We start from the raw sequence: 24,713 nt of genomic DNA, 5'->3' as shown, positions 1-24,713 counted from the left end.
AGTATAATGAGCCCATGTAAAGTTCAGACTGTGCACACATTGACTATGTTAAGTATTTTTTTTAAGAAATCTTATTTGGAGTAGCAGCACGGTCCAGTTAGATTTAGAACTAGGTTGGGAGTCAGTACCTCAGTTGTGTTTCCAGCTCCACTGCTGACCTCGTGTGTCCTTGTGCTTAACCCTTCTGTGCCTCTTTATCTGTAAAATGAGGATATTTATATTTACCATTCTTTTGAAAGTGCTTTGAGAGCTAAAGATAAGAATAGCTTTATAAAAGTCAGTATCATCATCAACACTATCATTATCATAACTGTTTATAGAACTGATGGATGTGTACAGAACTATGAAACGCTCAATTATCATCCTGCCTAAACTGAAATAATGCCTTCAGCAGTAGTTACCTTGGGCTTGTGATTTATTTGTGTTTACCTAGCCTCAAAAATGTGATAGGTGCCTCACAAAAAGTGAGCAGATATGGTTGCACTTATGGCTTGTAAAGTAATTTTAGCAATAATGTGTCATAAGTGGAGAGAGCCATAAAGAGGAAGAGGATAAAAGATTCGAAAGTAGCAACAAGGAAATAGGATTGCACTTACGTTTGATATCCAAATGCCTTAGTAATTTTCATTTAAGCAGTCTAAACTGCTGTAATATGTTACTTTGTGCACTGTATTTAATCACTGCACCAAGATTGTGGATGCTTAATGGTCTCTGTTGGCTTCACTTGCAAAAGTGATGAGTATTACTAACATCAAGTTCCATTGATGCTAGTTGTAGAATGAATGTGTGCTTAGTGCCCTTTGAAAACCAAGCCATGCCAATATACATAGGATACATATAGCAATATTGATATTGGCAATGTAGGGCAAATGTGAATATTGTCCCTTCTCCAGAATTCTGTGAACTTCTGAACCCTTTCATTGAGAGAAGATGGTAGAAAAATATTTCACTGTCTGTTTCTGTAGAAATGTGAGATATGACTATGGCATTAGGATGGCACAAAATGTACTTTGGGGAGCAGGAGGAGGGAGTGAGGTACGTGTTGGAGAAGTCAACAAATCTTAGGAAAGGAGTGGAGAAAAAGAGAAAATAACATTCTCAAATCTGCCATAATGGACTTACGTTCCTACTTCCAATATTCACAAATGACTTAGCTCTTGAAAGCCCAAGAATTTTAGGCTCCAAATACATAGCAGCATGAAAGGAAGGGAGACACAGGAAGAGAGTGGCATAGCTCTTTTTAAGTCTGGGGATGAGAGGGAAGGGCTGAATGGGACTTTCAGGGAGGTGCATGGGAAGAGAATGAGATTGCAGAGCGTGAGAAAGGAAAGACAAGGAAAAGACAGCGTGGAAGAGTGAAGGTAGCTGGAAATAAACTGACCAGCATATTTGAGAGGAACTGTTTTACCTCCCCCTCATTTTAGTACCTGTAGTGAGACCCCAAGAGTGTTCTTTAACTAAGGGCAATCTCAACAGAATTTAATGCATCCACAATCCATAATGCAGGTGTGTAAATGTGAATCAAAGGGAGAGAGTGTTACAACAGAGAGCCTTATGCTTGGAGGCTGGGAGGTTGGACTATCCTCAAGGCACCCAGAGGATTTGTCCATTAACACAGCACTGAGCCATACCACAGTGCTGACAAGTTTGATGTGGTGTAATAAAAAGTTTGGCCATGCAGCTTCTGTCTTGTGACTAGAAGAGAGTCATGTGGTCACTAGAACATCCAGTTGCTTGCCACATCAAAACAGGCTGGCTAGCCACCGCTGCTACAAAATCCCAGGGTATGCAGCACTGCTTCTCTCAGCTTGCTGTGTTTAAAATAGGATCCAAAACCTCTCTGTGTTCCACCTTTAGTACTCTCTGCTTGCTGTGGCATTACTAGACTTACCAGGAAGCTCCTTCTCATAAGTCATCACGCTGCCTAGAACAAGTAGATATGGTATATAATGATTTATCATTGCACCCTTTGCATTGTGTGGGTGAAGAACGCACTGGGGAAATGTATGTTGAAGCAAGCTGTGCAAGGTCACTTATTAGGGACCAGAAACATTCAGTTGTTAAACAGATGTGTTTCTATAACAGGTGAACAGAACTGTTTAGGGATACTCGTTGATGAGGTTGCATAACAAAGGTAGTCTTTGTATAGGTTTCATTGCAGTCTATACACGCCATGCATGTGTAAACATTTCTAGTTATATTATGAGTCCTTATTAATCAAGATAGTTCACTGCCTTCTTACAACCATTTGACCAGTCCTCAGCTGTTGTAAATTGCTGCAAGGCCACCAGTGTCAGCAGAGCTGTATCACTTTATAGCTACTGATGTTTTGGTCTGTTGTTTTTAGCAAGCTTTATCCTCAAAAATCAGAAAGTCAACAACATACATGGAGAGACTTTATTTGACAAAGAATTCTAAGTCAGAGATTTCAAAGGTATGATCAACGCGAGTTGAATGAAGCTGTTAAAGCAGTGATCTGTGCTCTATGCCTCAGGTGTTTAGTTTAAAATCAGAGAGACAGGATGCAGATAAAGTTTTTTCTTCTGGCAGTAAACCTGTTTTTCCTGTGGTAAAGCTGTTAAGAGGCTGCTCTAGTATATGTACAAGTGGAATTTTTAGCCAGAGTATTTAGACCTAATTTTAATCTTTGACCTGGCTAAACTCAGAGTATCTTCAGAGGTCAGCGGAGTAGCTACTTCAAATAATCTGTGTTCCCATTATTTTAGTTGCTGAGACAGATAGCCCAATGTATGTTCAGGTAAGCAGACATTGTATGTGATTGTAGGTATAGTGTTAGTTAACCTTAGGACAACTCTTGACTTAATATCATAGGAGAGACAACTTTTTAAATACCCATATTCATGTTGTTACATGGGACAAATCCCTAGAATAACATTATAGTATTTTTTATAGTCATGGTCTGAACTATGGTAGGAGGGGGGAACCCCTAATCACAGCTTCCTGTTGGGACCTGGCCATGGCCCCCTCAGTTTAGCTCTGTGGAAGGAAGGGAGGGCTCTTTTAGCACCACCTGGCTTATAGCCCAAGCTATTGCAGGCATGTGCCTGCATTTCTGGGATGTCTGTCCGGTTACAAAACTGATTCAGCCTAGCCAGGTTAGACTAACCTGCAAAGATTGAATCAATTGAAGCTCAGGCTTTTTGAATGCCTGTCCCTAGCCCTGGTGTGCTACAAATTTGAACCAGTTTTCAATCACTTATATCAGTGTGTGTAATTGTTGTCCCAAGCCAATGAATTGGAGCTAATGAGTCTTATTTGGTGCACCTCCTAAGGTGAATCAGCACAATATTTTGCTTTTCTCTGCAGTGTCCTAAATTCTGCCTTTGTGATACTACATTCCAATTTTTTTTTAAAGCCAAAACACTACCAGAATTGACATTATACTTTTAAAATAATAATTCCTTTCCATTGGATTATATATCTTTTAACACCAATATTCATAAAGGACTCTACAATTCCAAGTTTTAATGTTCTGAATCCAGATAAGGGAAGCGCTTGTTCTCAAATACGTGTGTCATATGTATGGATCAAGCATGCAATTTTGGAAAAGACTGAAAAGAAATCCTTCGAGTCCTTTCTGTACCCTCCCAGCTGCTGATTTATCTTCCAAAAAAATCAATGACCTGCAGAAATATTGCAGCCTGTGGGTCATTGTTCTGAAAGCACTTGAGAGGAATAGGAACCATGTGGTGCAGCACTGCATGCATTTGAATTGAATTCCTTGCAGAATGAGATATGGATAAGCTTTTTGGCATAACACGCCCACTTCTGTAAATTTGCAGTTTGAACCAGCCAGCAGTACTGAAAGCAAGAAGAAGAAGCTGCTGCTGACCTGAAAGAGCAGACCCAATGGGCTGTGAGACTGTAGATGTGTTGGAAGGTTTTTATGCATCCCATTCCAAGGTAAGGCAAAAGATGATTTTATACTACTACTGCTTCTGCTGGCTACAACAGTGCTGGCAAGGAAGCGCCTGTAGTTTGTGAAAGCTATTGATAACTAGGTACAATGGCTGGGACAGTGCTAGTAATTTTGGACGTATGGGAAGCTTCAACCAGGCTGAATAGTACAAAGAAGACTGGAGTTTTCAAAGGTCCATGCATGGTAGCTTCAGGTGCTCATGCCCACTAATTCGGCTTGATAATACATAAACATAAAATGACTGTAAAGAAGGCCAACATCTTTATGGAAATATTCTCCACCTGCATAATTCTCCTTTATGTTTAGATATTTTGATTGGAAACGGAAATTGCTTTACACACCTGAGAAATATTTTTGAGCCTATATCTTGCAGCCTGCTGATATGGATTCAGTACTTTTGGAACCCATACCTCACAACACAGGTTCTCTCTCAGCCAGAAGGACATGCTGCTAAACTGTCTCTTGTTACTGACTGCGATGTACTGTTGTCCTGAAAATATTTGACTGATATTTCTATTTTGTGTTCGATCAATTCTGTAAGTAATTTACAATCTTGAAAGTGCTTATATATTCTGATAAAATAAATTTTTAATTATTCATCACTTTACTTTTATATTTTCCCTGAAATGTCCCCCTGGCAACTTTTCTTTCACTTTGGATCACTAGGTATTCTGAAGTACTAGTTCCCTTATTTGGATATTTGCAAGATAGATATGGTAAACTGGAGGAGTATTCTTTAAGTTTCTGCCCCTAGTTGGAAGTTATATTTGAGAAAAGGAGGGGAATCTGATTGAAGCAAGTAAGTATTCGAAAATGAAGTTTCATATTGCTCTCAAAAGAGCATCTTTTTTGGGATATAGATGACTGCAAATCTGATAAGATGGAACTTCTGACCTCTACAGTAGACTGAAATCAGGATTGGGTTATTAATGGTCAAATACACATCAGCATCTGACTGTCAGCAGCCTACATGAATTGGTGAGGGAGTAGTTTCTTGATTTCCCAAGAGCAGGCAGTTAGCTATCCCAAAAGCCACAAACAGAACTGATCTTACCAAGAAGAATTGCATGGGGATGTAGACAGAGCTTCCCAAATGATGCTTCATCCTCTCAGGTCACTAATGAATGAGGGAGAGCCTGTCATGTTGGGGACTGCTTGCACTGGTGATGCACCTATTTTGCACACACATAAAGGTCTCTCACTTCCAGTGGTATCAATCTATTTTCACAGGCATCCGTTTCAGAAAAAAGAAATGCAAATGTATAACAGTTAAACTAAAGGTAGCATCTTCTACAAGAAGGAAATTAAGTGGACCGTGATGCTACATTTTACAGCAAATTGAAAGCCAATGTTCTCTATCTCCAAATAAAGAATAGAAAAATCTCAAGTATTTAATAAATGCAGGGAACTTCAGTTGTGTACAACCGCTGACAAAACAAAATAGACTAGATCCTGAGTGCTCTGGACTTTCTGGTAAACTTGCCTCGTTGTTATGAAGAGACAGAAAACCAGGAGCAACCAAATTGCAGAAAAGTCAAGGTCTACATTAGAGACATTTCTGTGACAAATATGGCCTTTCCTAGATGTTTGAATAACATTCTATATCCATATTCAGGGCTGTTCATGCAGGCCAAAACCAGGTTGTATTAACAAGTCTAAATGCCACACCAGTCTTCATTTTTCATTTTACAATTTTTAATGCCATGGAGACCCTAGCCTTGGTACAGACTTCCCGCATGATTGTGTTTTGGTTTTCCAGCTGCAAGTGTCATTAACCCAATTTCATTTTCTCCAAGTTTCTATTTGTCGTGTCTATGTGGATCAGAGCTTCTCAGAGCAGGGGTTTGCAATGAAATTGTACAGGTTCTGCCCAATCTGTATGCAAATAGCTCCAGTTTTTTGTAATGCCCCTCATTGTCATTGGTAATACAATAGTTTTCTTACTGCCATTCCAAGCTGAGCCTGGACACTGTTGTGGGAGTACAGATCTAGAGGGCAGCACAGCTAATGGCTAGGGACAGAAGTTACACACAAACCAGTTTAAGTGATCAGAAATTGGTTTAAACCTGCAACAGAACAGAAGCTCAGTGCGCATAAACTAGTTTCAAAATGGCTGATACTAGTTCAAGATATACCTGGTTGAATGTAGTATCAGACTTAACTGATTTGGGTCAAACAGGTTTATGAAACTTCTGGCCCAGACCCCTTCCTGGTTCAAGTGAAATCTGTCCCCCAGCAAGCTTTCCAGCCCTGGGCTGTCTGCTCCAGAGAGCAGGGCTGGCCCCACCCCTTTGCTGCGTAGCTGGAGCAATGTGGGCTAGCTGGCAAGGAGGTGTGGGGGTGGACAGGCCTGGCAGGGGATGCAGCCCAGTCTATGGAGGGGCTGCCCCTCCCCCCCCCCCCCCCAGCAAACCTCAACTGGGGCCTGGGACCTGGGGCCAGGGAGGGGCATTAAACACCCCTTCCCCTGCTCAAACTTACTGCTGGCTTCAGTTGTGGACTATAAATCCCCGAAGCATCTGGAAGCAGGAAAAAGAAGTTATGAGAAACCCTGCGGAGTCCTGCTGATGTAATTCTGGACTCCAAATACCAGAGACTTTGGGAGCAGCAGAAGGAGAAGAGAACACAGCCAAAGAGCTTTGCTCTAGCAACCCTCAGCTTCCGGTCTGAGTCACTGCAGGCATGTGGCTATATTTCCTGAATCAAAGGTAAATGCCTGTTTACTTGTGTTTCAATTTAATCTGTGCAGTTTAGACTAACCTGCAAAGACTGAATCAAATCAACCTCGGGCTTTATAACTGTCTGTACCTAGCTGATGTGGACTTAGAACCCAGTGGCTAAGTACAAACAGTCAAAAAGCTTGAGGCTGATTTGATTTAGCCTTTGCAGGTTGGTCTAAGCTGCAGAGATTCAGTTGAAACAGAGGTGAACAGACATTTATACCTTTGATTCAGGAAATGCAGCCACATGTCTGCAGTAACTCAGGCCAGAACCTGGAGGGTGCTAGAGCTTGGCTCTCTGGCACATAGCCAGCATGGGCTATGTATTCACTTCTTCTTCCTGCTGCCCCTGAGGTCTCTGGGATTTGCAGTCCAAAATCACAGCAGCAGGACTCTGCAGGGTTACTCATTACTTCCTCTTCCTGCTTCTAGGTGCCTCTGGGATTTGTAGTCCAGTCACAGCCAGCAGCAAGTTTGAATGGGAGAAGGGATGTTTCACCCATTTCCCTGGCCCCAGACCCCAGCCAGGGTTTGCCTGGGGAGAGGCAGTCTTTCCCCCACCCCACTCCACCCCGGCAGACTGGGCTACATCCCCAGCCGGGCTTGTCACCCCCACCCCCATCTCATTGCCAGCCCGCCCTCACTGTTCCAGCTGGGGAGCAGCGGGGTGGAGCCTAGGTTGGCCATCATAGGGGACAGTCCAATTGTCCTCTGTCCTCTATTGATAGAAAACCAGATGCCTTTATGTTGTCTATTTTTTTTCTCTTGAAGAGTAGCAGAAAACCAGAATGTCCTCTATGATGGCCACCCTAGCGGGGCCAGCCCTACTCTCTGGAGCAGACAGCATAGCCCAGCCCAGGGCTGCAAAATGCTGGGATGCTGGGGGACTCTGATTTAACTTGAACCAGAAAGGGGTCTGGGACAGAAGTTTCATAAACCTGTTTGACCCAAATCAGTTAAGTCTGATACTATATTCAACCAGGTTTGTCTTAAAACAGTATCAGCTATTTTGAAACTAGTTTATGTGCACTGAGCTTCTGTTCTGTTAAAGGTTTAAACCAGTTTCTAATTGCTTAAACTGTTTATGTGTAATGTCTGTGCCTAAAATGTAGCAGTTCAGAACACAAGTCAGTATGGGTTTATGTGGCCACAATGGCCTATTTGTGCTTAAAGTGGCTCTCTTTCATCTTAGTTGTGATATCAAGCTAAGGGGGGGAAATGTAAGCTCAGAAGATGAGCAGTGTGTCAGTTTCTTGGTTCTCCTAGGTTTTATAAAGACATGTAACATCACAATAGAATAGTTGTTGACAGGAGCTGTAATACCTGACACACTTTTTAATATTTTTGCCCTTTAGATTTCAGATTGAGAAATGTGTTAAACTGCCCAGAAATAATTCAGGGATCTTAAGAACAGGCTGCCTGCTAGTTGATGGACACCATGAACATGTTACCTTAAATCTGGGTAGCTGCTGCCAAATCAGTTTAGGGAGCAGCAACCCTGTGAGGTAACAGAAATGTAGTTTTGCAAAGAAGTCCTTTTGTTTTTTGAGGTGGAAGTTAAGGAATCTCCAGTGGTATGGATCTTATTTACAAGTACTCAAAGTTGGTGGTGGTGGGGAGGGAACTGCACAATAAGTTTTGTAAGTATGGATAGTCTTGTTTCCCTGTAAAATGGAATTACTTGTCTACTTTCCACACTGAAAAAATGACATTTTGTATTTTAAATTTACAGTAAACTCTGGTTAATTTGTAGAGAGAGGTATTTAGCCATGTTAGCCTGAAGTTAGGCATAAGGTGGGGAATTGTGGCACCTTACAGACTGAGTTAGTCTGAATGAGTTGGTCTATAAGGTGCTGCCCTCCCCACTTTCTGTTTAATGTCACACTCTAAGGAGGATGCAAATAATGATGAATTGTCTACAAACAGATAAGAATACAAGTACACAATGAGATGGTCAGCAAGATAAGCAGTGGTCCCAGCATGTCTGCAACTTGTGTGCTGCCAACTGTGTAAAATGTATTTTATTACCATCCTGAAAAGATTATTCTTTGAAGACTGTGCTTTAGAAATGGAAGCAACTTTTTCATCAGAAATAGGGAAAGAACTCTGAGCAGTAATTGTAACACTGTTGTCATACTCTGCATGCACCTTAGAGGTCATGCTCTGAGTGGTTCAGGAAAAAAAAGATTCAAAAGTGGAAGCATCTTCTCTGCTTTTTGATAGAACTTGCTTTGAAAGTGAGGGGAATGGGCAGAATGTGCACCAGTAACTATGCAGCTTCTCCTGGCCTAAGCCTAGTTCAGTGAGTACTCACTAAATACAGTGCTGTTTGCTGCATGTGGCATAATTTAGAACATATTCTCCATGATGCTTCTGTCTTAAAGAGCCAAACCGTCTTTTCCAATTTACCCTTTTTCCTTCCTTATCCTTAGCGATAAGTTCCTGCATTTGCAGCAAGGGTTCCTAGTGCTGCCTGAAGTCAAAAGATGAGATAGCAGCTAGCAATAAGAGGTGTTTTGTGTTGTTTTTTTTTTAACTTCCCATTGCTACAGGAGAATGTTAGAAGAAATCATTAATTCTTCATGAGTTAAATCACCAAGGAGTTAGCTTTAGAAGTTAAGCCTCCCAAAGCAGCCGTTATAGTACAGAAGTAACAACGAAGTCAATTAACAATATGGAATGTTTGTACTTGCCAACATTTAATATTACTAATATTAGACATCTTAGTCACACAACACATTACATTCAAAACTCAACAAAAAAGGAAGTGGTAGGGACAGAGATCAGAGGTTTCAAAATTAAAAAGAACAATCTTTGTTGCTAGCTTTCCTTTTTTCCTCCTCCTTTTGATGTAAAGGACCTGTGGTTCACTTTGGCTGGGAATTTGTTTTATCATAGCTAACATTGCTTTTAATTTAAATTTCAAAGGGTAATTCGTATTTTCCCTAATAAAGAACATTGTACAGACAGTTGTTGCCATTTAGAAAGCCATCTGCCCAAGTAGTATCTAAGGTGCTGCATTTATTTTCTATTTCTAGGTGAAGGGAGATAGAGTAGCATCTCAGGTTACATCTGCCCCTGAGGTTTTTTGTGGGTTTTTTTCTGGCATCCATTGATATCCTACATGTTTAACAATAAGCATTTAATCTGAGAAAAGGTGGAACCCATTCTAACAATGTTTGAGGGAAGCCACGTGAATGCAGTTAAGTGTACCCAAGTATGATGAAACAATTCATCACACTGGTAAGGGAGACCCAGTGGTAGGATAGCTAATGTAAAGCCAAAATTGTTGAAGGGATTAATTGAAAGGAGTAGCCCAAGAGTTTGAAAGGAGAAAACAGGCACTGGGCATGTCTACACATGTACTGTAATGCGTAGTAGCCTATTTTACTGAGCATTGGAGCAGCATGTCAAAAAGCATGCTAATGCGCACTAAAATTAGGCTACTGTGCATGAAGTGTCACTGTAAAAGTATGCACTTTTGCTATTGTGCAGTAGGGCATCCTAATGCGCATTTATTTAGTACCTCACATTAGAGGTAAATGTGTGGTATCAGAAGCGCATTAATGAACATGTAGACACATCTGTTGGGCGCATGCTGAAGATGTTGCTCCCTTCCATTTTCTTCCTAATGCTTTGCAGAAATAAAATCTAGGAAATATGCCTATCTGGGTTCCACTGCCAAACTTTCAGGCAACTTTACATCAATCTCGAAAGGTAGCCAAATGCTGTTAAATCCATTTCACATGTGGACACTCAGACGCATGATTTGAAAAATGTCTATAGCAGAACAGAAAACTGAACTACAGCCAGTTCTACATGCTAGACAATAGGGGATTCAGATTCAGTCCGAATTGGGGACAGTGATTCAATTTGTTGATTTGGATCGCTGTCCCTGATTCAATTCGGCCGAATCCAAATCTGAAGATTGATTCGAAGAATCAGCGAATCGGACATAGACACAGCTTTAAATGTTTTTTCTACATACCTCGAGGTACCAGGCATGACTTCTGAACACTGTGATGCTAGGGTGTATGGAGAGTCCCACAGGAGCACAGTAGGGGCCCCCACGTGCTTGGCGGCAAACCCAGAGGTGGACCGGAAGTATTTCCGTTCCACTTCCAGGTCCGCTGGGGAACACGCTGGGGGGGTCTCCGCACCCCTCTCTGGCTCAGCAATCGGCCACAGGGGGATCCCAGGTGCCCCCCCCCAGACCCAAGAGGCACCAGTCGCTTAGCTAGGGGTGCTCTCCAGAGTCCCTGTGTGCTCTCTGGTGGACCCGGAAGTGAGCTGGAAGTGCTTCTGGTCCTCTTCCAGGTCTGCTGCTGAGCATGCTAGGGAGCTTCTGTGGGACACTCTATGCACCCCAGCATCGCAGCATTCACGAGCTGCCTGGTACCTAGAGGTATGTAGAAAAAACATTTAAAGCTGTGCCTATGTCCAAATCACTGAATCTCTCTGAATCAATCTGATTTGGAGAGATCAAAGGGTCTCCTGATTCAATTTGGATTCAGAGATTTGGCCACCGAATTGGGCCAAATCTCACTGAATTGAATTGGGAACCAAAGCTTCCCACGGCCTTACTAGACAAGTGCTTGAACAGTCCAACTATCCTTCCTTTCTTTGAGAGGCAAAGATTGTTTGTGATATCTTCTTTTGGGCCTACTGTATAATTGGGAGAGCTGTTGGACAAGCTTTCTGGGTTCAAGTGCCCTTTGTCAGGTTACCTGAGGAAAGGAGGATTCATTCAAAGACTGATATTAGGTTGTCAACTCTATGATGACTCATTAAAGATTGTGAAGTGCTTAGAAAATATGGCAATGGATCCCAGCCAGGTATATTCCTTCAGGTGATGTGAGGAAGGCATTTGATGTCCAAAAGGTTGTCCAACAGCTCTCCCAATGATATATTTGCTTCAACAAAAGAGATGACAAAAAATTGTTGGCCCTTGTGCAATTCTTGGATCATCCCAGCTACAGCAACACTCCAACCTTTTGTTTATGGGATAACTTTGAAGAGTTGTTCTGTTAACAAACAAACAAACAAAAAAACATTTTGCTAGGACTTTTTGGGAACTGGAAGCTCCAACCAGTACTCTACTAAGAACAGACATTCTTATATTAGACTAAAACATTTTTTTTCTTTTTTTTTTCTGAGAGAGAGAAATCTTCATATTTCAGGCCATATGCTAACAATTAACTGATGGAAATGAAGAAGAATTTTCCAATGCAAGGAGAGAATTCCTTAAATGGTTCTAGAAAATTAAATACTAAAATTAATTACTTTAAGATGGTAATAATTGGCGGGGTTCATTTTTTTGCAGTGCCCTGTACAACTAGGTTAAATGTGCTTCTGTAAGTGAAGATGATACCAATTTAAAATACATTCCAATATGCATTCAGAGAGTACTGTACTTGTTCCTTGGTGTGTATTGTAATAAGGATGATTATACCAGACTTTAATACTGACTTAATGGCATGATGCTAATGGGTTGTTTTTCTATAGAATGGATGAGCTATACACTAGTTTGATTCAGTTACGTTAAGGATCAAGCCCTTGTATTTTAAGCCGTAAATGTCAAGATCTTATATCAATCCAACAAGAAGGTCCCATTTTGGTTCAGTTAGTTGCCCTTTGGAAAAGGACCTGAACTAATTCTGTGATACAGAGCTATTCTGTTTGGGGTACAGAGGACTGCAGTAGTTCAATAATGACTCACAGTTTCAAAGAAAGTACAGTTTGTTAAAAGGAAAGGTTGCAATGAACTCTTCAACTCTGCTAATCTGTTTCTAAAGGTGAGCTGTAGATGAAACTCACCTTGTCATAGTCCTATCCCCGTAGATTATCTTTTTAAAGGGATGTTGTCAATGTAAAAATTGTGTGTTTTAAATAACAAATCTTTGCTTATATTATGGAGTAGATTGGTAGACCTACCAATCTCAGTAGATCAGTAAAATGAATCTTAAAAATACGAGCCAATTACCTGTCATGAATGACGGAGTGTTTACATGCCCTTCCCACCCACTGCTCACCCTTTGGGGCCGGCCGTGTAAACAGCCCCTCCACTGCCTCCTCCTTCAGCCTCCAGCATGGAGGCTCCTCCCCCCCCCCAGCCACCTCTGCCTCCACCTCCCTGCCTGAGGCGAAGGCAGCAGTGGCAGCTGTGGCGGCTCCTTCCCTGCTGCCCGCCTCCTCCCCCACCTCCCTGCCTGAGGCAGTGGTGGTGGTTCCCTCCCCCTGCCCATCTCTGCCTCTGCCTCCGCCCCCAGAGCAGCGGGGCATCCAACCGCCTCCCTGCCTGAGGTGGCGGCAGCTCTCTCCCTGCCTGAGAAGGCAAAGTCCGCGCAGCCAATTGCCACTGGCCCTCTCAGTGGCGCATGCATAGTTACCCAAAAGTGTTACTGACAGATGCACGGACAGACAGACAAAGCCCTTTATTATATTAGATGTTTGTCACTGCTTTTAGTTTTGTCCATTTTTTATTTGCTTTTAGTTTGTTTAATATTATTCCCCTTTCTTCTATATACTTGCAAAGATTTGGCTGCATATATAAATTGTGTTGAAAAATCAAATTGCCCCTGACCCTAAAACCCATGCTTTTAAAAACTCAAAGGCAAATCAGAATCTCTATTTCTGTCTTCATAACAAATGCTTTCATATAGGGAGACTTGCTGTAAAGTGAAACAGGTGTCACTGACTTTCATTTTCAAGGATGAGAGAAATAAGAGGTAAAATCTTATCTTTGTTATTCGGAGAAGCACAATAAAGTCAGCTTGGTAAATGAAAATCAACAATCTTGTGAAGTTCTTATGGTTGCACTGAATTTGTTGTGCACTGAATGAACTTGTTTGTTTAAAAAATGAAGGAAAGATTTTGACTGGCCTTGGTTTGTATAATAGCTTGCTTTTCTGCAGGTTAACATAAGGATGAAATTTTGTCAGCATTGCTTCAAATATATTTAAAAGATAAGCATAATTTATCAAAGATACAAAAATAATGAGCCAGGACCAAAAAAAGGTAATGAAATTAAAAAAAAAATGCCTTCTGGTTTCTGAGCACTTAAGTTACACTTGGGTCACATTTATCAAATTTTCTTCACAACCATCTAGTTGAGAAACATACTTTTGTTTTTGTATGACAACTGAGGTTCTTACATAATCCCACAACTTCCAGAAGCTTGGTTGCAAGTTAAATGACAAAAGTATCCTGAGACTTAATAAAATTATGAGACTGAGTATGACCATGCCCTGTTTTTGCCACTTGTAATCAATCAATTAGCATTCCCCATGTTACCATTGGGCTGCCAATATCTGGGTGGAACTTCTCGGGCTTTTGATTTAGCTTAGTGTTCCAGCTCTTTCCCTGGTTGTCATTTAGGAAAGGTTAGTTTATATGGTTAGTATAGTATCATTAGGAAAGGTTAGTTTATAAGGTTGCCATTTAGGAAAGGTTAGTTTATAAGGTTAGTGTGTGTGTGTGTGTGTGTGTGTGTGTGTATATATATATATATATATATATATATATATATATATATATATATATATATATATATAGAGCTAATCAATATTGGGACCTAAGGCCATGTATAGACAAAACAGGGACCCTAAACTGAAGCAGTGGATTTTAAAAAAAGCTTCAATTTAGGGCTGATTAAACCCCCATGTCGTGCACACACGCCGCTGACTTACCTGCCTCTCCACTGGTGAGGGGAGGGTGAGCTGCCAGCAGGCAGAGCAGTCTCTGGGCTGCAGGGGGGTGCTGGTGCTTCCCTCCATGGCAGCGAGCGCCTGCGCCCCCCGGGTAGCACCTTCCCACAGGCACCCAGCTTGGCGGTCCCAGGGGGGTACTGCAGCCATGGAGGGAAGCACTGGGCCCCCGTGCAGCTCAGGCAGGCAGGGAGGCTCTGGGGGGTGGGGGGAGATCAGGCTTGCCACCTTTCTTGGGTGGAGCTGCTTTCCCAGACTCCTGCCCAGCTGCCTGCAGATCCATGGAGCTAGCTGCATGGAGCCTGGTGCTTCAATCTATGGCTGTAGGGGCAGCAAACTAAAACTAAAATCAGCTTGAGAAGTAACAGAAAAAAATAAAACTTAAAGCAAAATACGGTACACAATGTATTTAGTGTAAAATGGCTAAAAAATATTTCATTGAAGCAATGTCACTATAGAGTCCATTCTTTTACCACAGTGTCTCTTTTTCCCTTTTGACCTTTGGCTGCATAATTTATGAAGAACTGAGTCTATCCTATAAAGTTTAAATGCTCATGTTATTTTTTAGGAGTGTGTTTTGTCATGGGTTGTTGTTGTTGTTGTTAGACTTTGTCTTGTAGTTAATATTTACATGTTAACACTGATCTCACTTAAATTGAATTTGGAGAGCAGATTAAAGTGAGTTGCATCAACTTTATGTGTTGTGTGTTGGCTCCTTCTTTACATCCGTGTAATCATAATGTAAAAATGTCATGTGTTTAGGCCCCTACCGTAGAGGCAGTTATGTAGTCATAAATATGCTTTTGCTGGAATAGTTATTTCATTCACAAAAGTGGTATAAACTATATTAGTAAAAACTTTTTCAGTGGTAAAAATAGTATCTGCCCTAAGGAGGGTTTGCTAGCAAAGTGTAGACAAGGCCAGAGATACAACCTTATGGGTGATTCCTCCCTGCCTATCCTGAGTTTTATGTTAACCCTGTGATGCATTTGATCTTAATGGTGTTACTCAATTACTCATGATCACAGGGGTCCTCCATACCAGCATTTGCCCAGCTGTCCATCCCAATGACATATGACAGTTCTTCACAAAGTGTCAGTTTTGCATTTCTCATGCTCGCTGTGGATTGTATTCTCTGGTTTAGAGAACTAATTCTCAAATCCTGTTTTTGCCTGTAGTTTCATTATGTTAGCCATCTGGATATCCCTTCAAAGGAACTTGTTTAGCCAGCCCCATCTTTGCATTTTCTTTCCTACAGGCTCCCACATCATTCTCATTCTCATTAATAAGGTAAGGAAATATAGACTATATGAAGTATTTTAAGATGGATATATAACTGGCTGGATCATTGTGAGAAGTCCTCAGTGACTCAATGTCCAGATGGGTAGACATACCAAGTGAGGTTTCTCAGGAGTCTATCCTGGATCTGGTAGTGTTTAACATCTTCATTAATGATTTGGATGATTGGATTGAATGTATGCTTAACAAATCTGCAGATGACACCAAGTTGAGTGAAGAGACTGGGGCAAGGTTTAATAAGTCTTCAAATACTTGAATGGTGATTATGAAGAGGATGGAGATAGATTTTTCTCTGTGTTTGTAGGAGGCAGAATTGCATCAGAAGGTATTTAGAGATTTAGGAGATCAGAAAGAACTTTCTGACTATTAAGTGGTTAAGCATTGGAACAGGTGACCTAGAGAAGTTGTGGGTTCTTTATCCCAACAGATTTTCAGGAGCAGGTTAGACAAGTCACTTGACTCTGATAGCTTTTAGTAGGGATGATCCTACTTTGAGGAGGTTGTTGGGCTAGATGATCTTTTGATGTCCCTTCTACTTCTAGCTTCCTATGATCCTATAGCATATTCCAACTCCAAAGGTCATTTTCTCTTTGTTCTGACCCAAAAAAATTATCTCAATTAACCAGTTAATTATCCTGGCTTTAAAGAGTCACAAGCTGTGTATGTACGTTCAAATGTTCTGGGAGAATTTTCCTGGGTTTGTTTTCCTGGTAGAAAAGCATACCCAGAGGCACTTGAACAGACATTCGAATGCTGATCCCCTGAGGAGCAAAGAGTGTTCAGTGCTGATTCTGTGCAGTCAGGGCTCCCTGTGCACAAATCTCAGCATTTTCCGTAAGTGGTTGGTAGGTTTGAGTGCTATTGGATCACTTCATTTACCTTTTTTTTTTTTTTGTAGCATCCAGCTCCTTTCCCTGCTATTAAGGGTGACTCCAGAAACTTCTGTTTTCACCTCTCTTCTTGAAGAGAAATACCTCTTGCAAAGTTCTACCTGTTCGTTACACCTGAAGTCTCCCCACCTTTATGCAAATGAGAATATTACACTAATCTGTTTTGTCAATTTTCACTTCTGTTGGGCTTAAGAGTATTATGTCTCTGTTGGAATTCCTTAGACAGAATTCTATTTCACCTGGTGGACAGCCAAAGTGCAGCTTGAAGCTAACTCTGAGTTGCCTGACTGAAATGTATACCTCCTGGGTGTTTAAGTGCCCCTGTTGTAAGAATAGGGAGACATGTGTGCTTCTCTGGGAGTTTGTCTTAACCCTCTAATGGGGGTGTTTATATGCCCATAGTGGATTATAAAATCAGTCCTACAAAATAGCTAGGTATCTCAAAGTTAGCTTGAATCTGCCCTTTAGTCATCCACTGGGTGAAACAGAATTCTGCCCTTTGCATGTACAGATTAAACTTCATTTTAGTTGTGAGTGGCCTATTGCCAGATTCATTTAATAATTTTCTTCATTGTGTCCTTAAGTTTGTTCTTATTACCTTCACCTTATTTCTTTGTCCTGTAAATTCTACCATTTCCTTCATCATGCTTCTCATTATGTAAATCGCTTCAATGACCCTCCTCAGGGGCGGCTTCTGTGGGCCGTTAGGGCCGCCCTCCCGACGGAGGCAGCGACCGCCCTGGAAGCCCATCTCCAGACTCGCCGGCCCCTCCCCACCGCAGACGCCGCAGAAGACGCCTTCCCACCGCTACCCGTCATCCCAGCGGTACCCGGCGAGCTGGCCGAGCGGCCCAACACGCTGCTCAGGCTCCCGGTGTCCCCCAGCAGCAATACGGGCTGCCCTTTTGGCACCCTGCCCCGCAAGGGCCTCTACATGTGGGTGGTGCGCACCCGGCACGCCCAGGTGCTCGCCGGCCGTCCGGACACTGCGTGGCGGCAGCGCCTGGCGCGGCCTGGGACCCCGGCGTGGCGCACGCTGTATAAGGCGCCCGTCGCCAAGAAGACCGGCGACCTGCAGTGGCGGCTCGTGCACGGCATCCTGGCCACCGGCACCTTTGTGCGTCACTTGGACCCAGCGGCCTCGGCGGCCTGCCCCTTCTGCCCGGGGGTGCTGGACGAGGACATTTTCCACGCCTTCCTCGACTGCCCCCGGCTGCAGCCTCTCTTTGCCGCCCTGGGCGCACTGCTTCGGGTACTGGGCCGAGACCTCTCCGAAGACGCTTACGTCCACTCCTTTCCATACCGGGCGGCTGAGCGGGCCACGGTCAGCCTGGCCAACTTCCTGCTGGGCCAGGCCAAGATGGCCACCCTGAAGAGCCGGCGAAACCAGCTCAGCGGCACCGGGATGGTCGACGCCCTGCAGCTCTTCCGCCTGCTGGTGCGGGCCCGCCTCTCGCTCGAGTTTGAGCACGCTGTCCTCCGGCAGACGGTGCCCGCCTTTGAGGAGCGCTGGGCCCTCGAGGGGGTGCTGTGCCGGGTCGAGGCGGGACGCCTGATCCTCGTTCTGTGATGCCACCGGCTGCTCAAGCCGCAGAGACGCGTCAAGCGGGCCGAGGCCCTGGACTTTTGCTCGTGCGGGTCGACCCCGGAGGCCTCCATGGGTGTCCCTGCTGGCAGAACTGTAAATACTGTAAATAGTCCTTATGTTTCTTTGTGTTGGTTGTTTTTTTTTTGACTAGAGTGTACGGGCAGGCCTTGCAGGCCATGAGCCCAGGCCTTGTCCATGAGGCCCAGAGCTTCGGGTGTCCTTGTACATGCTTTTGACTGGCTCCGAGTCATCACCCTCCGGGGAATAAAGGTCTCTTAAAAGTCAAAAAGTCAAATGACCCTCCTCAGTTTTCCCAGTTTGGAAGATGAGGGTAATACCATTTTCTCTCATTAGCCTCTTGAGGAAGGGAATGAGGGCAAATAATTATGTAGTTATGAAATCATTCTCTTGGGGCAGCAATTTTCTGATCTGCTTCCTGTGTTATTTCAGTGCTCTGTTATGAATATTTTGTACTGATTCTAGATTTACCTGATGTAGGCTAGAACTAACATTTATTTAAGGTCTGGAATGGGCTCCCAAGGGAGGTGGTGCTCTCCCCTACCCTGGGGGTCTTCAAGAGGAGGTTAGATGAGTATCTAGCTGGGGTCATCTAGACCCAGCACTCTTTCCTGCTTATGCTGGGGGTCGGACTCGATGATCTATTGAGGTCCCTTCCGACCCTAACATCTATGAATCTATAAGAATTTATGAATTTATTTCTATTGTTTATTCTGTCTCCAAACATGTTGCAGTGTGGCTAAAATAAACTATAATGACTCCTCTAGCTCAGGTAAGTAGCAGTTCTACTTCAGAGAATAGTGTGGTTTGAGCGCAGAGTTGGGAGTTAACTCCTGTCTTTGAATCCCAGCTGTGCTGTTGATTCTGCAGCCCAAGACAAATCACTTTGCTTACCAGCCTCAGTTTACCCTTTCATAAGATGGGGATACCACTGCTCTATGTAGGGGAGGGACTGAAGAGAAATAAGTATGTAATTATTAAAGCACTATGTCGATTAAATGTGGGAAGTATTGTCAAGTGGCTCTGGTCTAGTCAGTTATGTAATTATCTGATGAGTTTGATTAGTCTAATGGCTTAACTTCTCTATTGTCTTCTCTTGGTTATAATGGTGGCTTAATTCTCAGTTTCCTCTGTTGGAGTCTTATAATGTACAGTTCTGTTCAAAGAAAATGTCATCTGGTAATTGCTTTGAGTGATGGTCCTATTGAGCTTTGCCCTTCTTCTGAATTTCTGGGGCACAGAGTATGTGCTATTTTATTGATTTTTGTGCTCAGGTTTATTTGCTTCCATAGTTAGTCCTCACTGCTGAGCTTAATCAAATTTTGTACATCAGGTATATCGTCTGTAAATTTTTAGGTGGTTCAGCTACTCTGAATTTTTATGCTTTGTCTTTTTCCTTTCCATCCCAATCTCCAGAAGACATTTCTTAGCCAAGCTAAGAATAACTTTAGAGAGTCACCTTGGACAATTTTTCTCTCTAATTTAGTCTGTTGGGGTTTTTTTCTTGTATAAGCATATGGTGAAGGTTTCATTTGTGTTGAGTTCTGTAAAGTGACTTTTATGTCTGTACCTGCCTCTGAACATCTTTTCCTACAAGTAACATTTTTCTTTGAATTGAAAGCTGCCTTGCACACCACGGTAGACTTTCTTTGTCTGCACACTGCATGCATCTACATGTGCAGTTAATGTGCCTAATTTTTTTCCACAGGACATTCAGGCTCATTAATCTGCTCTGGGGTAAATGTCTATACATGTACCCCCATTGGGAGCAAATTGTCTCTGACAAGAACAGCCCTGTCCAGGATCCTGTCCAGAGCTGCTTCTGCCCTGCTTTGCCCCCCTGCAGCAGCCAGGGAGAGCTTCAGGCTCCCCCATGTGCCAGCCTGGGGGAGCTGGCACATGGGGGCTGGTCCTGATCTCTGCCAGGTGGGGAGAGCTCTGCTGGCTGAATGGGCAGCTGTCTTTCCTCCCCCACCCAGCCCATGTGGAGATTGGGGTGGGTCCCGATCCCCATATGGTGTGGAGACTACTACCTCTGCAGCCAGCACAGGGCTTAACCATCAGGGCTTAGCCAGGCAACAGCAGGACCTGGGGCTGAACAGGAGCCAATTGCTCCCAGTCAGCATCTACATGTGTGCTACAGTGTATTAGACTAATTTAATGCGCAGTAAATCCCATGCATGTGTAGACTATGATGCTTTACAGTGCATTAGATTAATCTAATGTACAGTAAAGTGTCTGGTATAGATGCGCCCTCTGTGTTCCCCTTTAATTTTTCAGATACAAATTTAAGGTTGTTGAAGAATATCTCAACAGAATGAAATCTTTATCTTGGGTGCTAATGTTCTGTAATTGCCCAATTCTGCAACAAATTAATATTAAATAATAGTAGAAGTGCTGTTTTTCAAAATAGAAAGAGACTTCCAACATCACAACCATCTCAAGAATCTGAATTGTTCCTTCTTAGGTTTGCCTTTAGAAGAAACCTAAGTGACAAAAGTGTAAGACATTCCTGAGTTTTCTAGGATTATCTTTTTCTTCAGCAATATTTCACTTCTAGATTCTTCACTGTCTCCCTCATTATCTGGACTTCTCGTTATTGTCTTGCTCTCATATTCTATTTGCCAGACATTGACATCTCTTTTTTTCAGGCTGATAATATGCTTCCTTCCTTACTGCACCTTTCCAGGTTAATTTTAGTATTTGCTTACAGATGATCAGTATGGCTTTACTCAGATTTGTGTGAAGCTGGATCTTAAATCTCTGTTTATCCTGTGGTAACTTCATCTCTTGAACTCTAAAGAAAATGGAAATGTAATCCCTTCTTGTGGGTGTGTCTACACATGCATGTTCTTAATGCACCTTAAAAATAGCAATTTAAGGCTATTTGAGTCTAAATTTGACACCTGCATAAAGCAGGTATCAAATGTATGTGCAAATAGCTAAATTGCATTAGTGAACATGTAAATACACTATGCGCATTAAAGTAGTGTGTGTCCATTGACTTGGGACTAACTTTAGTCTCAGATCAGTCCACATACCTGCATTAATGCTCATTAGTGCATGCACATGTAAACATGCACCTAAATTACCTGTAATTGTGTAATGTAACGCATTGTGTGAAAATGTGATATGAGCATGCTCCCTGGATGCTGCAGCAGCTTAGTTAAACTGTCATTCTTGTCAAGTATGTCAGCTTCAATGAACAGCACAAGGTGCCCCTGGACAGCTCCGCCATGAAGCCACAAACCAACAGAGCCTATCCCAGGACTTGCAGCCTCTGGATTCTGGCCCTGCTGCATGGGTATTGAAAGCTCTGAGAGCCCTGGCTACTCCCAAGAGCTGGATGGGGCATGAACCCTTCAGAAGACTGAGGAGACATTTCAAGAACATGGCTCTTCTGCACTGATCATCGAAGGTGTTCAGGTATAGAAGGGAGCACTGGCTGCCATTTCTGAAAGGATAGCACAGTAATTCTGTTCCCCAGGTATTATAGGCAATGTGTAGAGGGTACATGGGGGTTCATGTGCACCCCCTGAGAGCACTGGTGCACCCCCTGAGAGTGAGCACTCTTGGCTTAGGCGATGGGCAGGGGGGACAGGAGGAGCCCCCCCCATGGCTGACACAGTGGCCACCTGCGGCCAGTCCCCGCTTGGCTCATCCTCGCCACTGATCCTTGCATCGCCACTGATTCTCGCATCGCTGAGCCCCCCCAGCCTCAGGAGGCATGTGTCACCTATGCCAGGTATGACAGGAAGCACCCCTGTCCTAGCTTAAAAATTAACCACAATCTGATCTAAAAGTGTGTGTGTGTGTGTGTGTGTGTGTGTGTGTGTGTGTGTGTGTGTGTGTTGCAAAGGCAAATCCATTGATATTTAGAAACTATGTACAAAAATACTGAGAGGGATGAGTCTCCTGCAGGCTGTAACGAAGGCTCACATATAAACATTAGTAGCTCTTTTTACTGTAATTAGAAAGATTGATTGATTGACTAGGAGTGGGGGAGCTGGATAGCTTCAGATTTTCAGAAGGTATTTAGATGCCTAAAGAGCTATATAGATACCAAATGTACTTTTTAGAAGTGCTTTGACAGCTAACTCCAACTGGTTATGGGTTGAGGCCCCCTAAAAAATCCTGTGAGGCATCCATCTGTATCCTCAGGTACCTAAATCCCTTTTTAAAAGATGGCCCTAACCATGCTGTGACTGCAGTAGCACTGTATCTCACAAATTGGGATTGTCAGGATTAATTTAGGTGTGTTTGTGAATTGCTTTTAGACCTTCTTGTGGAGAACATTACTGCCTAAGAGGATGAAATGCTAGAATTACAGAGGGAAGGGAAGTTTTGATTTAAGGTTAGAAAAAGATAATTGGATTTTTGCCAGACTCCATGTTTAGTTTAAAGTATGGTAGAATACGGCATACCAAACAACCAGGAGGCCTTCCTCAGTTGGTATTTTGATATTTGGCTACCAGCAGTGGCAGTTATTTATTTTTAAGAGAGCAGGCAATTTTGTAAATTGGCACCTCATTACAGTACACAAATGCCCAAGGATGGAGTCTGATAGCATACCCAAAAGAGTCGAGAATCATACAGCTTTGATGAAGTAGCTCAGGAGAGAGTTGGAGAAGGCATTTGATGAAGAAAGGAAGAACATTTTTACACTCTGTGCAAATATAACCTCTTAGTCATTCTTTAGTCTAGTATCCTGAAATCTGACATGGATAACTACCCACTGGGGATATAACAGACTCTAATTAAGAAGTTTTTATGTAAAGAGAGTATAGCTTACTGAAGTATTTCAGACAGAGCAGCTATGAAGCATTTTCACAGCTTTTCGCCCTACAATATTTGTATTCACAGTGTAACCTCCCATTGTTCTGCATCACCTTCACTTTCCCTTTCTTCTGTAAAATGTGTTAGTGAGTGCAGGCACATATTCCAGATCTAGGGCACCAGGGGGCTAATTTGCTATTGTTCTGCAAACTACCAGCAATAGTTAATGCTCTGCTGGTATGACTTAATACCTTACACTTATGCAGCACCTGTAGTTAAAGGCTCTCCAAGTGTTTCACATACATTAATTATATTTCACAATGCCCTTTTGAGGCACATTCTGTCACCCTGACTTAATCTGCGCAGCACCTTACTCCATGAGAATTTCCTCTGATGTGAATACAGCTATTTGTGGCTTAGGATACAACTCAGCATGGGTAAGGAGGGCAGAATTCAACCCTAGCAGATGTGCAATGTCCAAGATCTTATAGCAAGACGGTGGCATAGCTGGAAATAGAACCAAGGAGTCTTGGCTCATAGTGCTGTACACTCTCTCCCTGCAAAGGTCTTTCTCTGTGTCACCTTGAAGCCAGTTATTTTTGTGCTCCCTTCCCCCTCCTCCCTTGCTACAGGGATGCAATCTTGTGGTCCAAAATCAATTTTTAAATAAAATGTCATTTGAAGAGTAAGTCCCTACAGCTACTTTTTGAGATTTAGATTTACTAAAGATGGTATTGAACTGTAACTTAACAGAGTTTAATTTGCAAGCTGCCTGCTTCTTGCCAGGGAATCAATAATGCATGAGAATTGGCAACCCTAAGGCATTTTCTTTATGGTACCATTTACCGTTGTGCAAGTTAGGTTATTTATTAGAGACTGTTGGAAAACTTCAACAAAACCAGCATTTTTCATTCTCTCCTTCTCTTCCTCACTGTTTTTGTTTTGTTTTGGTTTTGTTTTGGGGTTTTTTTTAGCATTGCTGCTGTTCATATGGATGGTAAAAACTACCTTCTGCATCCTAATAGAATCTGACATACTCCTAGCCAAGTGTCTTGGGGACTAGCCTGTCATCTCTAATACAGACTCCTGCTCCCATGTTATAAATATAACAAAATAAGAGATGTATGAACAGTGAAAGACTACTCAAGCTGGTTTTCTGTCACTGTTGCTGACTGTCTTTAACCCATGGCCCAGTAATCTTGTAAACTGGATAAAGATCAAAAGCAGTCCTTCACATCTCATTCTGGCACTGCAGCCTTTTCACTGACTTCAGAGGTGGGCATTTTTGGTGGTCTAGTGTGTTAATGATGTGGAAACCAGACAGTTAAAGCTCAGCCTGTCAGTGAGCCATTTCACATCCTGTAGGGAAATGCATCACTGCATAGGATGCAATGAGATGATTATCCAAATCTCTAACTTTACAGGACATGTGGCTGGATACCTGCTACCTTACTATGATATAAGTATTGTCTGAAGTGACTGCATAACATGGCACCAGAAATATATGAAATAGCAAAACGATGAGCTATGCCTATTGAGGTACATTACTGGGGGCCATAGTTAATATAAGGATTTTCATAGACATTAGGGCTGGAAGGGACCTTGAAGGTCATCAAGTCTAGTCCCCTGCCCCAGGGGCTGGATACAGAACCTCTGCACAGATGTTTAAGATTTCCTCATGGAGATATGCCCGGTTTGGAAGTGGCTCCAGTAACTACCTCTATGTTTTGAACCATGTGTCCCTTTGGGATGGAAGATTTTTTTCCCACTGGATTG

At 42.7% G+C, this 24,713-nt stretch overlaps 1 protein-coding gene and 1 long non-coding RNA gene across 4 annotated transcripts in view; one reads left to right on the top strand and one right to left on the bottom strand.

Annotated features, from left to right (window-relative positions):
* Positions 1–24,713, top strand: part of TMEM108 (transmembrane protein 108) — a 292,926-nt gene that overhangs the window by 28,108 nt on the left and 240,105 nt on the right. For all 3 annotated transcript variants that reach the window (XM_059728773.1, XM_059728774.1, XM_014602530.3), the window contains exon 2: positions 3,804–3,924. The gene's annotated coding sequence lies outside the window, so the exon portion shown is untranslated. The remainder of the gene's footprint in view (positions 1–3,803; positions 3,925–24,713) is intronic.
* LOC109282256 (uncharacterized) overlaps positions 1–24,713 on the bottom strand; it is a 32,476-nt gene that overhangs the window by 5,555 nt on the left and 2,208 nt on the right. The window contains exon 2 of the long non-coding RNA XR_002089193.2: positions 129–198. This is a non-coding gene — a long non-coding RNA (uncharacterized LOC109282256). The remainder of the gene's footprint in view (positions 1–128; positions 199–24,713) is intronic.

The sequence above is a fragment of the Alligator mississippiensis genome, chromosome 5, assembly GCF_030867095.1.
Source record: "Alligator mississippiensis isolate rAllMis1 chromosome 5, rAllMis1, whole genome shotgun sequence".
Taxonomy (NCBI): Eukaryota; Metazoa; Chordata; order Crocodylia; family Alligatoridae; genus Alligator; species Alligator mississippiensis.
Note: the sequence above shows the minus strand (reverse complement) of the source record. Positions and strands in the feature narration are given on the sequence as shown.